General features: G+C 34.3%; 1 long non-coding RNA gene across 1 annotated transcript in view; it reads left to right on the forward strand.

Moving 5' to 3' along the window:
- The window catches only part of LOC123379273, a 407,173-nt gene that overhangs the window by 314,766 nt on the left and 79,514 nt on the right, over nucleotides 1–12,893 (forward strand). The window contains exon 7 of the long non-coding RNA XR_006583537.1: nucleotides 5,817–5,934. This is a non-coding gene — a long non-coding RNA (uncharacterized LOC123379273). The remainder of the gene's footprint in view (nucleotides 1–5,816; nucleotides 5,935–12,893) is intronic.

The following is a 12,893-nucleotide window of genomic DNA, read 5'->3' on the forward strand; positions in this document are numbered from 1 at the left end:
TGGTTCATTTGGTTAAGTTTCCAACTCTTGGTTTCAGCTCAGGTCATGATCTCATGGCTTCATGGGTTGGAGCCCCCACACTGGGCTCTGTGCTGGTGATGTGAAGCCTGCTTGGGATTCTCTCTTTCCCCCTTTTCATCTCCCTCTTTCTCTGCCCCTCCCCTACTTGTGCTCTCTCTCTCAAAATAAATAAATATATAAATACTTAAAAAAAAAAAGAAAAGAAAAGAGGCAAGGAATTCACAGTCCACCAATAACATGGTTGTTTACTAATACAAAACTATTCTTGGTTAACTCCATTCTGAAACACAGCAGAAAACAACCACACTAAAAAACAAACACATACACACAGACACACAGACACACACACACACAGTAACACATGAGGATATTAATCTCTACAGTTGTAAAATGAACTAGCATTGAATAATTTCAAGTTTGCATTTTTAATTAGGGTCAAGAAAAAATCTGGTGAAATACTCAAGTGGCTTAACTTTTTGTTCTTTGCAAACTGGTACAGCCACTCTGGAAAACAGTGTGGATGTTCCTCAAAAAATTAAAAATAGAACTACCCTATGACCCAGCAGTTGCATCACTAGGAATTTATCCAAAGGATACAAAAATGTTGATCTGAAGGGGAACATGCACCCCAGTGTTTACAGCAGCAATATCAACAACAGCCAAATTATGGAATATAAACCATATATAATAAGTATAAATAAATATACCAGATAAATAAAATACACAATATAAAATAAGTATGATATCAGTGGCATATATAAGAAAGAGGTATCATGCATACATGTTGGCCTGCATGTCTGCACACACCAAATTTTCTATATCCATCTCCAAGGTTTGGAATGAGAATATTCTCCTATGCCTTCTTTTAATATCCCTATTTTTTTTCCATTACAGTACAAACTGTTGATAGCTCTTAATATAGTATATATTCAATTGAATGTCTATTTACATAAGCAACAAAAATATGTTTTCATATAATGATGTTATACAATTATAATCATATAGCATAATGTATGTAGAGTTGAGGTTAAGACTATAAAAAAAAATTCTTATTGTGATAGGGTATTCAAATACTGGCAACCATGTACTACAGGCCAAAAGTGGTAAATGTCACTTCCTGTGGATTACACTCAATATGTGAATAGTTATAAATGGTTAGCATTATATCTTAGAACTAGAAGCAAGTGGCAAGATCATCTAATCCAGTACCTTATTTTCGTCAAAGTAGATATGTGCTAAGAATATCTCACTATTCTACAGTTTTAAATTACCTGGACCCTGTAGGCCTGTATTTTTGCCAGTAGGTAATAATGTTTAGATGAATATCATATCATTAATATTTATCATAAATTTGAAAGCATTTTTCTGAATTGGAAAAAGTAAGTCAAAACCAAACCAATTGTATCAACAAGAACAAAGTATCTTTGATATTAGGAAACAGTTAACAAGCTATGCACTAAATACTCAAAGATTTTTTCCTAGAATGGAAAAATAAAAATTTAGGTTCTTTTTAAATAAAAGACATTTGTATTATAGTATAAAATGTTATCACATTACTGACAGACATGAAAAATTAAAATTGGAAGTTACCTTTCAGGAAAAATATATAAAACCAGGTCATCTTGAGTATTTATAGATTTATTATATGCATTTTGTTTTTCCGTAGTTTTAAAAATGGCAGATACATTATCATTATATTTAGTAGCTTAGGAAATAAAATTTGTACCTATGATTTTGTTCATTTTATAGATCTCACCTATATTAAGCAGGAATTGTTACCTTACTTTATAATCAATTTTATATAATATTTAAAATATTTAAAACCATTCAAGATATAAGGCAATGGAATATTAACAGAACACAAACTTTCTTCTCTATCTATTCTATGCAGACAAACCCAAATTTGAATCTTAATTCTCCCATAGATAGTGGTATTGGACAATCTACTTAACTTCCTTGACCTTCAGTTTCCATCTCTTTAGAAAGTAGATAATAATAGAAAACACTTTAAAAAGTTGTTATAAGGATTCAGTGAGTGCATATGATTGCAAATGAATATACACTTATGCCATCTAATATGAGACAAAATAACTCAGCTCTGAGAGTCAGAAATGGCTGGACCATGTCTCTGGAGGGATCTATTGCAACAACTTAGCTAACATTATTATAATCTATCAGGAACCATGAGTGCCCTTGAATTCTAATTCTTTTTTGTAGCTAATCAAAGTTGGGTGGGGGGGAATGAAACCTCATGACTGCAATTAGTAAGTGACAGTAAATAATTCAGCTCAGCAAAGATGTCAGGGTATATTGGGGGTAAAAAAAGTGAAACGGGTATTCTTAAGTCTCTTAAAATAGGATTGCAATGAGCAGGATACTAGTGAGAGAGGATTAGTAGATTTCCCTCCCCCAGTCACAGATTTGCTTTCTTCCATCACCTCCCATCACCCATCCTCCAAAATACAATTAATTTAACTATTTATATTTTTGGAGTTTTAACTCTTCATTTGCTTTTAGTATGACATAGTTTCTCACAAATGAGATTTTTGATATTAATCATATATACAGTACCTGTGTTTCTCAGATCAAGAGGAGGAAATAGGTGGTCCTATAATAATTTCAGTTCATATAAGCCAAAATATTAAGTGTCAGACTGTCAGAAAAAAAGCTGACTTTTTTCTGAGATTACAAAGGACAGAGAACCTGGGACTGGATGAGATTAAAATAATGCTGCCATACCAGTCATCTTGACAATTCTCAATTCCCACAATTCTGGTTTCCTAGGAGAAACTGATAGAAATAGCTAATCAAACCATCATAGCACCACCATGGTTCAGAAAGGAAACCTCTAACTCAGTAGATGAATGAGAATAGGAGATGTCTGGGGGTGCCTGGGTGGGTCAGTCAGTTAAGCATCAGACTTTGGCTCAGGTCATGATCTTGTGGTTTGTGGGTTTGAGCCCCACATTGGGACTCAATTGCTGTCAGCTCAGAGCCTGCTTTGAATCTTCTGTCTGTCTCATTTTCTCTGTCCTTCCCCACTCGTGCTCTCTCTGGTTCAAAAATAAATAAACATTAAAAAAAAAAAAAGAAAGGATGTATCTGTGAATAGGAAGGACTGTGTTAGAAATACTGTCTGAAGCTTGGAAATAGGTAGAAGATATTACTCGGTGTTCTTTCAGCATGGCTCTGAGTTAAACCTTTGATTTATTTTATATCGACTAGGCTACTTTTTTTTTATTTTTTTTAATTTTTTTTTTCAACGTTTATTTAATTTTGGGACAGAGAGAGACAGAGCATGAACGGGGGAGGGGCAGAGAGAGAGGGAGACACAGAATCGGAAACAGGCTCCAGGTTCTGAGCCATCAGCCCAGAGCCTGACGCGGGGCTCGAGCTCACGGACTGCGAGATCGTGACCTGGCTGGCGGAAGTCGGACGCTTAACCGACTGCGCCACCCAGGCGCCCCTGGCTAGGCTACTTTTCAACTGTGTAGAAGTAGAGTTTAACGTGTAGAATTTTGTCTGGGAAAGATACAAATAGTTTATTTTGGCAGAAAAGACAACCCCAAATGTAGGATATTAAGCAGTTTTGTATATAACCCAACAATTATATACTAGCTTTCCTTTATTAAATCACCCATAAATAACCAGTTTCTTAAAAGTTCTTTGAACTTTTTTAATTGCTTACTTGGTTTCTTATTAATGAGTTGAATAAAACCTTTTACACATGTTCATGTTGTATTCACATGACAATTACAATGTTATTTTTTTGAAAATTACACTTTATGTTCCTCTTGGCAAAGGACTAAAAAGATCAAAGCAGACAAATGTTAGAGAACTAACACTATTTATCATATGAGTATTCAAGGAGAAAGAGTTCCTACTTGTTAATCAGCTCCTGGATGCTCCATTATTGTGAAGATTCCAGGTTATTGTCAAACAGGAAAATTGGAAGAAGCAAGAGGGGATAAATTGGTGCACATTAAAAAAGCGGAGCCAGGTAGCTGACAGGTGAGATAATAGAAAGCCTCATCAGCTACATTCCAGGGAGAGGGTATTTCTTTCTATATTGGAATTGAGGAGACTTCGGCGTAGTTATGATAAAACAGAAATTATAAAGATTGACATCAATAGCCAAAAGACACTATTAGGGGATTGTGTTGTGCTTAGTGAAAATACCTTTAAAAAAAATTGTGTGTGTGTGTGCAAAACTAACCACAGAGAGATATTATGTGGGTTTTACTTTCTATTATTTCTTTGAAAATGTTAAAGCAACTTCTTAGGCAGAATATATTTGAGTATGCATCCAAAGTTGTATAAATTTCCTTGGGAAATATGCTTCTGGGAATGCCATTCAAATATTTACATTTGATAGAGTATTTTATAGGGAGAAAAAAGTAACTAGATTACATTGTTAACATACGTATAAGAAGGGAAGACTTTGCTAAAGATTATTAGGGTAGTAATTAGACTGGTTAAAGTATCTTGCCGATTTAACCATCTGGTTTGAGGTAGTCGGCTGGTTATAAGCATGATAGCTGTCTAGGTTGTACTCTAACATTTTGGAAGTTTCTCTCCAACACATCTAACAATGAAGTTGGCCCCAAATTACCTTCCAGAAAATCACTCAGATATACTTTTTTCAAAGTTGATTGTTAATATGATATTGGCCTTTTCTCAGGTTTGGAACAAAAAAATTCTTTAATACGATTACTTAGCTGGGTTTCGTATGTGTTAAATGTAGGTAAAATGCCTGGTACACTTCCTGATAATGCACATTAAAGAAAGAAAAAAGGAAAGAAAAAAAAGGCTTAGTTCTTCCCTAAGAACCAAACATAAGTACTAAGAATGACATTAAATGAATACAAACAACCATAAAATTCTGAAATTCCAAGCAAAACTTTAAAAAACATGTAACACATATACATACACATCTTACAATCTTTGCTTTCATCATTAATTCTAAAGTTAAATGAACAGCTATTGGATGAGAAATAATTTTTAAAATTTCTCTAAGTGTTTCAGGGGCACCCTGTCCAGTAGGCAGTATTTGTTTCCTGGAGCAACAGTATCTGAGATGCTTTTCCTAAAATGATCCCTACTATGTTGTATGTGAAATGCCCTCCATGCCTTCTTCACTGTTTCTCAACTCCCAAATTCTATTTTAACACCTATTTTGTTTTTTTAAGTTTTTATTTAAATTCTAGTTAGTTAACATGTAATGAACACCTATTTTAAATGCTGCTTCCATTAAGTGCTCCCTTATTCTCCAGCCTAAAGCATTTCTACCTCTTTTGATGTAGCTAGCACTTTTTTTTTTAATTTTTTTTTAACGTTTATTTATTTTTGAGACAGAGAGAGACAAAGCATGAACGGGGGAGGGTCAGAGAGAGGGAGATACAGAATCTGAAACAGGCTCCAGGCTCTGAGCTGTCAGCACAGAGCCCGATGCGGGGCTCGAACTCACGGACCGTGAGATAGCACTTTTAATATTTTTCTTAAACTAAGCATCACTTGCTACCGTGTATTAAGTGCATTTGTATCTTTCCTTCCCTATTGAACCATAACCTCCTTTATTCAAGAGCATTTCATTCTCTAAACAATTGCATTTTAATTTTGCTCTGTTGCTTGAATCAATACTTTACATCCATGTGGCATAATTAAGATTTTTGCAGAACATGACAAGCAATCAGGCGTCCTCTGTACTCAGCTAAGGATGATTTGTGATGTTGGTCATCTGTCTTCTCCCCACAAGTGGAAATTGTAGCTATATCTGTTCTTCTTTCTCATTACAGGAGAATATAGCCCCAGAAAGCTGACGGTGACAGTAGAAGAATGGTAGCAGTTGGGTGTTGCTGCAGTCCTGAAAATTCTTGATAGGATCTCCTTCCCCACAGGTCAAAGGACTGGAAGGTAATTCCCTTTTACAATCACAAACCCCTAAAGCAACCACAGCTTTTCAAGCAAGCAGCAGTATTTTTTTCTTGCTGACAGATATCCTCTGCATGGAGTTTCTAGCACTTGGGCCAGAAACACTATCTATGCCTCATTACCATTTAAATAGGCTGATCAATGAGAATTAGCATGCAATTTGAATTACAACACCCACCTCTTGCTTCTTAGAGCCCGGGTGTTCCAGCCTCTTTAACTAGCTGCTACTTTTTCCAGTGAGGATTCCTCCTTCTCTTCAAATCTGAAAACAGGTGTATGCCTGTGCTTAGTGTAAGAACTTAAATGGAGGGATTGATCTCTGGTTCTGCCTGTTCTTCATCTGTAAAACTTACTGTCCTGTTAAAACACCAAATATGCAATAGCGGCCCCCTCAGCCAACTCCTACAATGAATACTCTGATTCAATGTCACCCTTAGTTTTAAGTCTATAATCTTATTACACCAATTTAACCAATAAATAATGTTATCATTTTGGGTCAGTGGACACACTATCTTGGTCAGGGATTCAAGGACTGTGACGGCTACTCAATAGCCGTAGTAAACTTGGACAAATAAATAGAAAGATGAAAAAAGAAGAAAAGAAATAAAAGCCATTTAATTCACCACATGAACACTTCATCTTTCCTGTCTTGCCTATGTCATAAAACTTTATGAAAATTAATTATGCAGAATATGTGTAAAAAACTTTATACATATTACAATACCATGCAAACATATAGTTATATTGTCATTACTCTGTATACACAGATATATTGCGTATAATATAGATATTGAAATATATATTTATTTATATATTATATAAAATTTATATTATTACATATAACATATAGTTATATATATTATACTATATATTATAAATATAATTAACTCTTATGATAGTATTATTTTATAATTTGGCACACCTTATTATATTCATTTATATTGGCAACCATTTCAACATACTTTCCTGTATATAGTTAAGATAGTAAAGAAGTGTTTACTTGTATCCAGTTATGATTGCCAGTCATTGATACGTACTCTGGAATGATAAGCAATTTCCAGGTGAAAGCTCACAGATTATTAAAAGTTAAGATGATATAAAATTCTCTCCTGCATACTAACCAGTAATTCTTCTGGACTTCAGGTAACTTTCCTACTCTAGAGATTCATAATTTTGATTCAGTTGGAAAAAGAATGATAGTACTATGCAGTGGACATAATTCTCTTGGGTCTGGGACTCATAAAATATTTCTGGATCTACATACCAATGTTATATTTTTCATTCCTTCATACTATACCATCTATTTGCATTTAAAAGTGCAATTTATTGTTGAATTTTCTCTCTTCCCCACATATTTCAAGTCTCCTTGAGGTCATAGACTTTATCTCTCTCATTTGTTACTCTATGTTCAATACTATCATAGTCCCTGAATCCCAGTTACCATTAAGTACATATGTGTTGAATGAATGAATAGTGGCGGCCCCAAGTGGTAACTTGAGTGGGCTTTAATTCCCTATTGAACCCTATGGCTATCCTGGCTACCCAAAATAAACATACAATAGACATAAAATCCAAGGTTGCTTTAAAAGTACACTCTCAGGAAAGTTCTATAGCCTACTTTCCTCTCTATATTACTACCTGTAAACACTTTCTATATAGAAACAAATAAATAAATACCTACATAAAAGCAGCATGGCCAGGAGACAAAGTACAGAGGATTCTAATGATGCCCCAAAATGGCATAATGTTCTCTACAGGCATTTAATAATGATGGAGCATTAGAACCTATAGATCTCTTATTTAGAAATATATAGGCTAAGACCCTAATCCTTAAGTATACTTATCTCTGGGGTTTAATTTTTTATTCTTTTTATTGTTTTAAAAAATGTGTATTTATTTGTTTTGGGAGAGAGAGTATGTGTGAGCAAGGAAGGGACTGAGAGAAAGGGAGAGAGGGACATTCAGTGAAGAGCCCAATGCAGAGCTCAATCTCACCACGACAAGATTATGACCTTAGCCAAAATCAAGAGTTGGACACTTAACTGAGCCACCCAGATGCCCTTAACTTTGTTTTTTATTTTTAAAGAATTATAGACTAACAGGAAGTATGTATGAGTTTATAATGTAAAGCCATGTTGCCATCAAATACTTTATTTTTATATTTCTCTTCTCATTAAGTAAACCATATACTTTTTAGCCTCTGTAATAATCCTGTGTTTCCAAGGATTTGAGATAACAGTTTATGGAATCACTCAAGGAAGCAAGAAAACAGCAACAACAAAAACTATAAGAAATGAGGAAAATACCTCTATATTTTTCTATTAAAACTTGTTTTGTTTTGATGATATAGCCAATGTGTGTAACTAAATAAGACTATGGGAGCCCCTGGGTAGTAGCTCAGTTGGTTAAGTGTAGGATTCTTGATTTTGGCTCAAGTCATGATCTCACTGTTTGTAGGAAGGAACCCTGTGTCAGGCTCTGCACTGACAGTGTGGAGCCTGCTTGAGATTCTGTCTCCCTCTCTCTCTTCCCCTGCCCTGCTTGCACGTGGGCTCTTTCTTTCTCTCCAAATAAATAAATAAATGCTGAAAAGAGGACTATGAGTTGCTTTTCTAACTTTATTCATTATTTCCTATATACTCCAAATTATTGTTATTTTTGTATATTATTTATTTATATATTATGTATATATTATGTATATATTATTGTATACATTTTCTATATACTCTAAATTATTTAGTATTTCCCATATGTGTCCCAAGTACCTGCCATAGTTCTATACTCAGGAGGAAATCATTGTCTAGAGTTTCCTTCTTGTTCTTCAGAATTTTCTTTTATTTTCCCTTTTTTTTCCTTTAGAGAGAGAGTGTGTGTGTGAGTGGAGGCGAGGGGCAGAGGGAGAGAGAGAATCCCAAGCAGCCTTCACGCTCAGCATGAAACCCAACTCGGGACTTGATCTCATGACCCTGGGATCATGATCTGAGCCAAAATCAGGAGTTGGCCACTCAACTGACTTAGCCATCCAGGCGCCCCCAGAATTGTCTTGTAAATCATATCTAAACTATTAAAGATTAACTGAGGGATTTAAAAAATTAAGAGTTATTTGAGCAAAAATTAATTTGAATCCAAAAGCACCAAACCAGAAGTGGTTAGGATGTTCTACCTAACCACTGTAGTTGACTGTTGACTGTAGTTTACAGCCTAGTTGACTATGATTGACTGTCCTTAAGTTTCAATTTGTAACCTTCAAACATTAACATACAGTCTTAGATTTTGGTTTCCTTCCATAGGCCATCACACCTTCAGGACTGCCCTAGTCCAATAGCTTAGTAGTTTAATTAACTTAACAAACCTTAGAAAACTCATTGAAGCATCATCTGTTCAGTGTGGCCTTCTCTAATCCTATCAGCTAGATGAACTCCCTTAGTCTTCTGAATCACCCCTTTTATGAATACTACTCTTCTGGGGGCTTAGATTACTTTAGGTCTCATATAGGACTTATTTATAAATATTATCATCTTCCTTTTTGGACCATTATCTCTCTGAGGGGAAGATGCAGTGTTAGACACTTGCATATTTCCTATGTTCTAGTTGACAGTTAGTATTTTTTAAAGAGTTAATGAGAATATAAATGTATGTCCCAAAATATCTAATTTTGTTTCCCAACCTTCATATTAACCAATGGTTAACTTTAGCGTTGACGGGGGGGGGGGGGGGGGTGGGAGAGGAATGGAAGGGAAGGGAGAGAGATTGAGAGAGTGATAATCTTTTATATACCTCTGACTTTGCTGAATTTAAATGTTTCATCTTGTATTGTGCTGGCAGTAAAGTTTATGCCAGCAGGTTCAAGGTTTTTAATTCTTAGAAGTAATTATTATCCTAAGGAACTAACATATATATGGTCAGAGTAGTGAGATTATTCTTCTTAGAAATTACATTTAAATTAAAGCCATTTATTATGAATGTAGCCTATATTGTGTAAGTGCTGAATATAGTACTTAGTTAGCTGGAGTTCTAACCCAATTTGTTTCTTTTCTAGCAATCACTCTGGAAATAGCTGAATATCTGGGGACTCATTGTCTAAACCAAAAATAAAATTTGTTTTTTTAACCCAATCCTAAACCACAGTCACTATTTTTATAGTTCTTATTATCCCTATATATTTCTATAGAATGTAGGACATTTTACAGTAAATTATTAACTAATGATATCAAATAAATTATTAATCTAAAAGGTTATGAAAAATTACCACCAATGGTGAATGTAACAACATTCAGGGAGAATAAATTCATATAGCCAAAGGTTATATTTTTCTCTTCTAAAATGTAAGCCATTTCTATACTATTTGTATCTAAAACTAAGGAAGGATGATATTAGTAACTTACTAAGTTAAGAGTGTGATTAGAGCTCCTTTTTTTTTTTTTTTTTTTGAGGAAAATAGACTTTCTGTAATTTGGAGGGTTTACTACTAAGAGAGATCTGCTATTCTGTTATGAGGGTATGGTGTTTGATTTTCCAGAATTATTCTTTTAACTTATCATTGAGAATTTGTGAAAATTTATATAGACAGCAGTTATGCTTTAGAGATAGGTTGTGATTCATTTATAGAGCTAATATTAATTTTGAAATCGCTGGAAGAGATAGGAGAAGAATATGAAGAGATTAGTTAAAAACAAACCAAGACAATTAAATTAATAAAATAATTACCTTATTTACAAATTTTACTAAATCAGATGAAAAATTGTGAATTCTTTTTCTCCATAAGTATCTTAAAGTCTTCAGTTATTACCAAGTTAGTAATATAACTGATTTAGCAATATATCATGATGTACTCAACATTCTATGGTTGATTTTACGATGCTTTATCTTAATTTTTTTCACCTATATATTTTTTAATATTTATTTATTTATTTTGAGAGAAAGAATGCGCTCCCAGTGTGGGAGGGACAGAGAGAGAGGGGAGAGAGAATATCCCATGAACCATGAGATAATGACCTGAGCCAAAGTTGAATGCTTAACCAACTGAGCCTCCCAGGTGCCCCAGAGTATGTTTAGTTTTATAAGAAACTTCCAGGGTTCCCTCCAAAGTGCTGTAACATTTCACATTCCTACAAGCAATGAATGGGAGTTCCTATTGTTCCACATCTTCACCAGCACTTAGTGTTGTCATTGTTCTGTATTTTGGCCATTCTAATAGTGTGTAGTGGTATCTTGTTTTAATGTGCATTTCACCAATGACATATGATGTGGAGCACCTTCTCATATTCTTATTCGGCATACATATATCTTCTTTAGGTGAGGTGTCTGTTAAGGTCTTTGCCTCTTTTGTAACTGGATTGTTCACTTTCTTGTTGAGTTCTAAGAGTTCTTTGTATTTTTTGGATAACAGTCCTTTATCATATGTGTCCTCTGCAAACATTGTCTCCCACTCTGTAGGTTGTCTTCTCATTCTTTTAACAGTGTTTTTGGCAAAGCATCAGTTTTTAGTTTTAATGAAGTCTAGCTCATATATTATTTCTCACATAGATTATGCCTTTGGTGTTGTATCTAAAAAGTCATCATCAGACCCAAGGTTACCTGGGTTTTCTCCCATGTTATCTTCTAAGAGTTTTATAGTTTTGTGTTTTACTTGTATGCCTGTGATCCATTCTGAATTAATTTTTTGAAGGGTGTAAGGTCTGTGTCTAGATTCATTTTTTTGTATGTGAATACATTTCAGCTCCACTTATTGAAAAGATTACCTTTTCTTTGTTAGAAATAGAAATATTCGCCAAAGCAGTGTCATCTAGAATAATTTCACAACCCTAAAAATCCCCTGTGCTTCACCTATGCAATCATCTATCTCTGTTCAGTTTGCTATCCCTCTTCTTGATCCCTTGACAACTACTGATTGTTTTACCATCCTCTTAGTTTTGCCTTTCCCATAATGTCATGTAATTGGCATGATACGTTGTGTGGCCTTTTCTCACTGACTCTTTCACTTTGGAACATACGTTTAAGATTTCTCCATGTCTTTTCATGGCTTAATTACTCATTTAAAAAAATTGTTGAATAATATTCTTTGCATAGATGTATTACATTTTTTCCATTTACCTATTGATAAATATCTTGATTGCTTCTCCTTTTTAGGGTTTATATATAAAATTGATATAAACATTTGTGTTCAAGCTTTTAGGTGGATGAATTAGCCATCCAACCTTTTGTTATCAAACAAAATATTGAAAATTGAATTTTAATCCTAATTATTAAAATAGTTATAGGGATACCTGGGTGGCTCAGTCGGTTAAGCGTCCGGCCCTTAGTTTCGGCTCAGGTCATAATCTCATGGTCCGTGAGTTCAAGCCCCGTATCAGCCTCTGCACTGACAGAATGGCGTCTGCTTGGGATTCTTTCTCTCCCCCTATCTCTCTGCCCCTCCCCACTTGCTCTCCATCTCTCTCAAAATAAATAAAAAATAAAATTAAAAAAAATTTAAGATGGCTTTAGAAAGAGCATGTAAGGGTAGTATATCAAATCCTGTGCTAATTCTTACACAAATATGTAATCTGTGTTGCATCTTTCAATATGATCATATTTATAGAAAATAATAGAAAGTTTGCAGATGAAAATGATTACTATTTTAAAATCCTTTTGATGTAAATTTTAACAATTGTATTTGCTTTAGAAGTTTTAAAATGCCATCTTAATAATACCTATTCTTTTAAACATCTCTTATGGGAGTCAGAATTATATATATTTGAATTTATGATGATGGATGCAAGAAAATGATTGGGTCAGGCTTGTCTTAAGGCTGCCAGAGTCAAACATATGAAGTTATTATAACCAAGGTCTACAAAAGTCGTAGAGCAGCAGACTTGAGAAAAATGAAGGGAGCCTGTGAAAGTTACTGTACTATTTGTTCACTGGGAAGAGGTTGGGGAATGATCACTGACCTCTAAGTA

The sequence above is a fragment of the Felis catus genome, chromosome A1 (assembly GCF_018350175.1).
Source record: "Felis catus isolate Fca126 chromosome A1, F.catus_Fca126_mat1.0, whole genome shotgun sequence".
In the NCBI taxonomy this organism is placed as follows: domain Eukaryota; kingdom Metazoa; phylum Chordata; class Mammalia; order Carnivora; family Felidae; genus Felis; species Felis catus.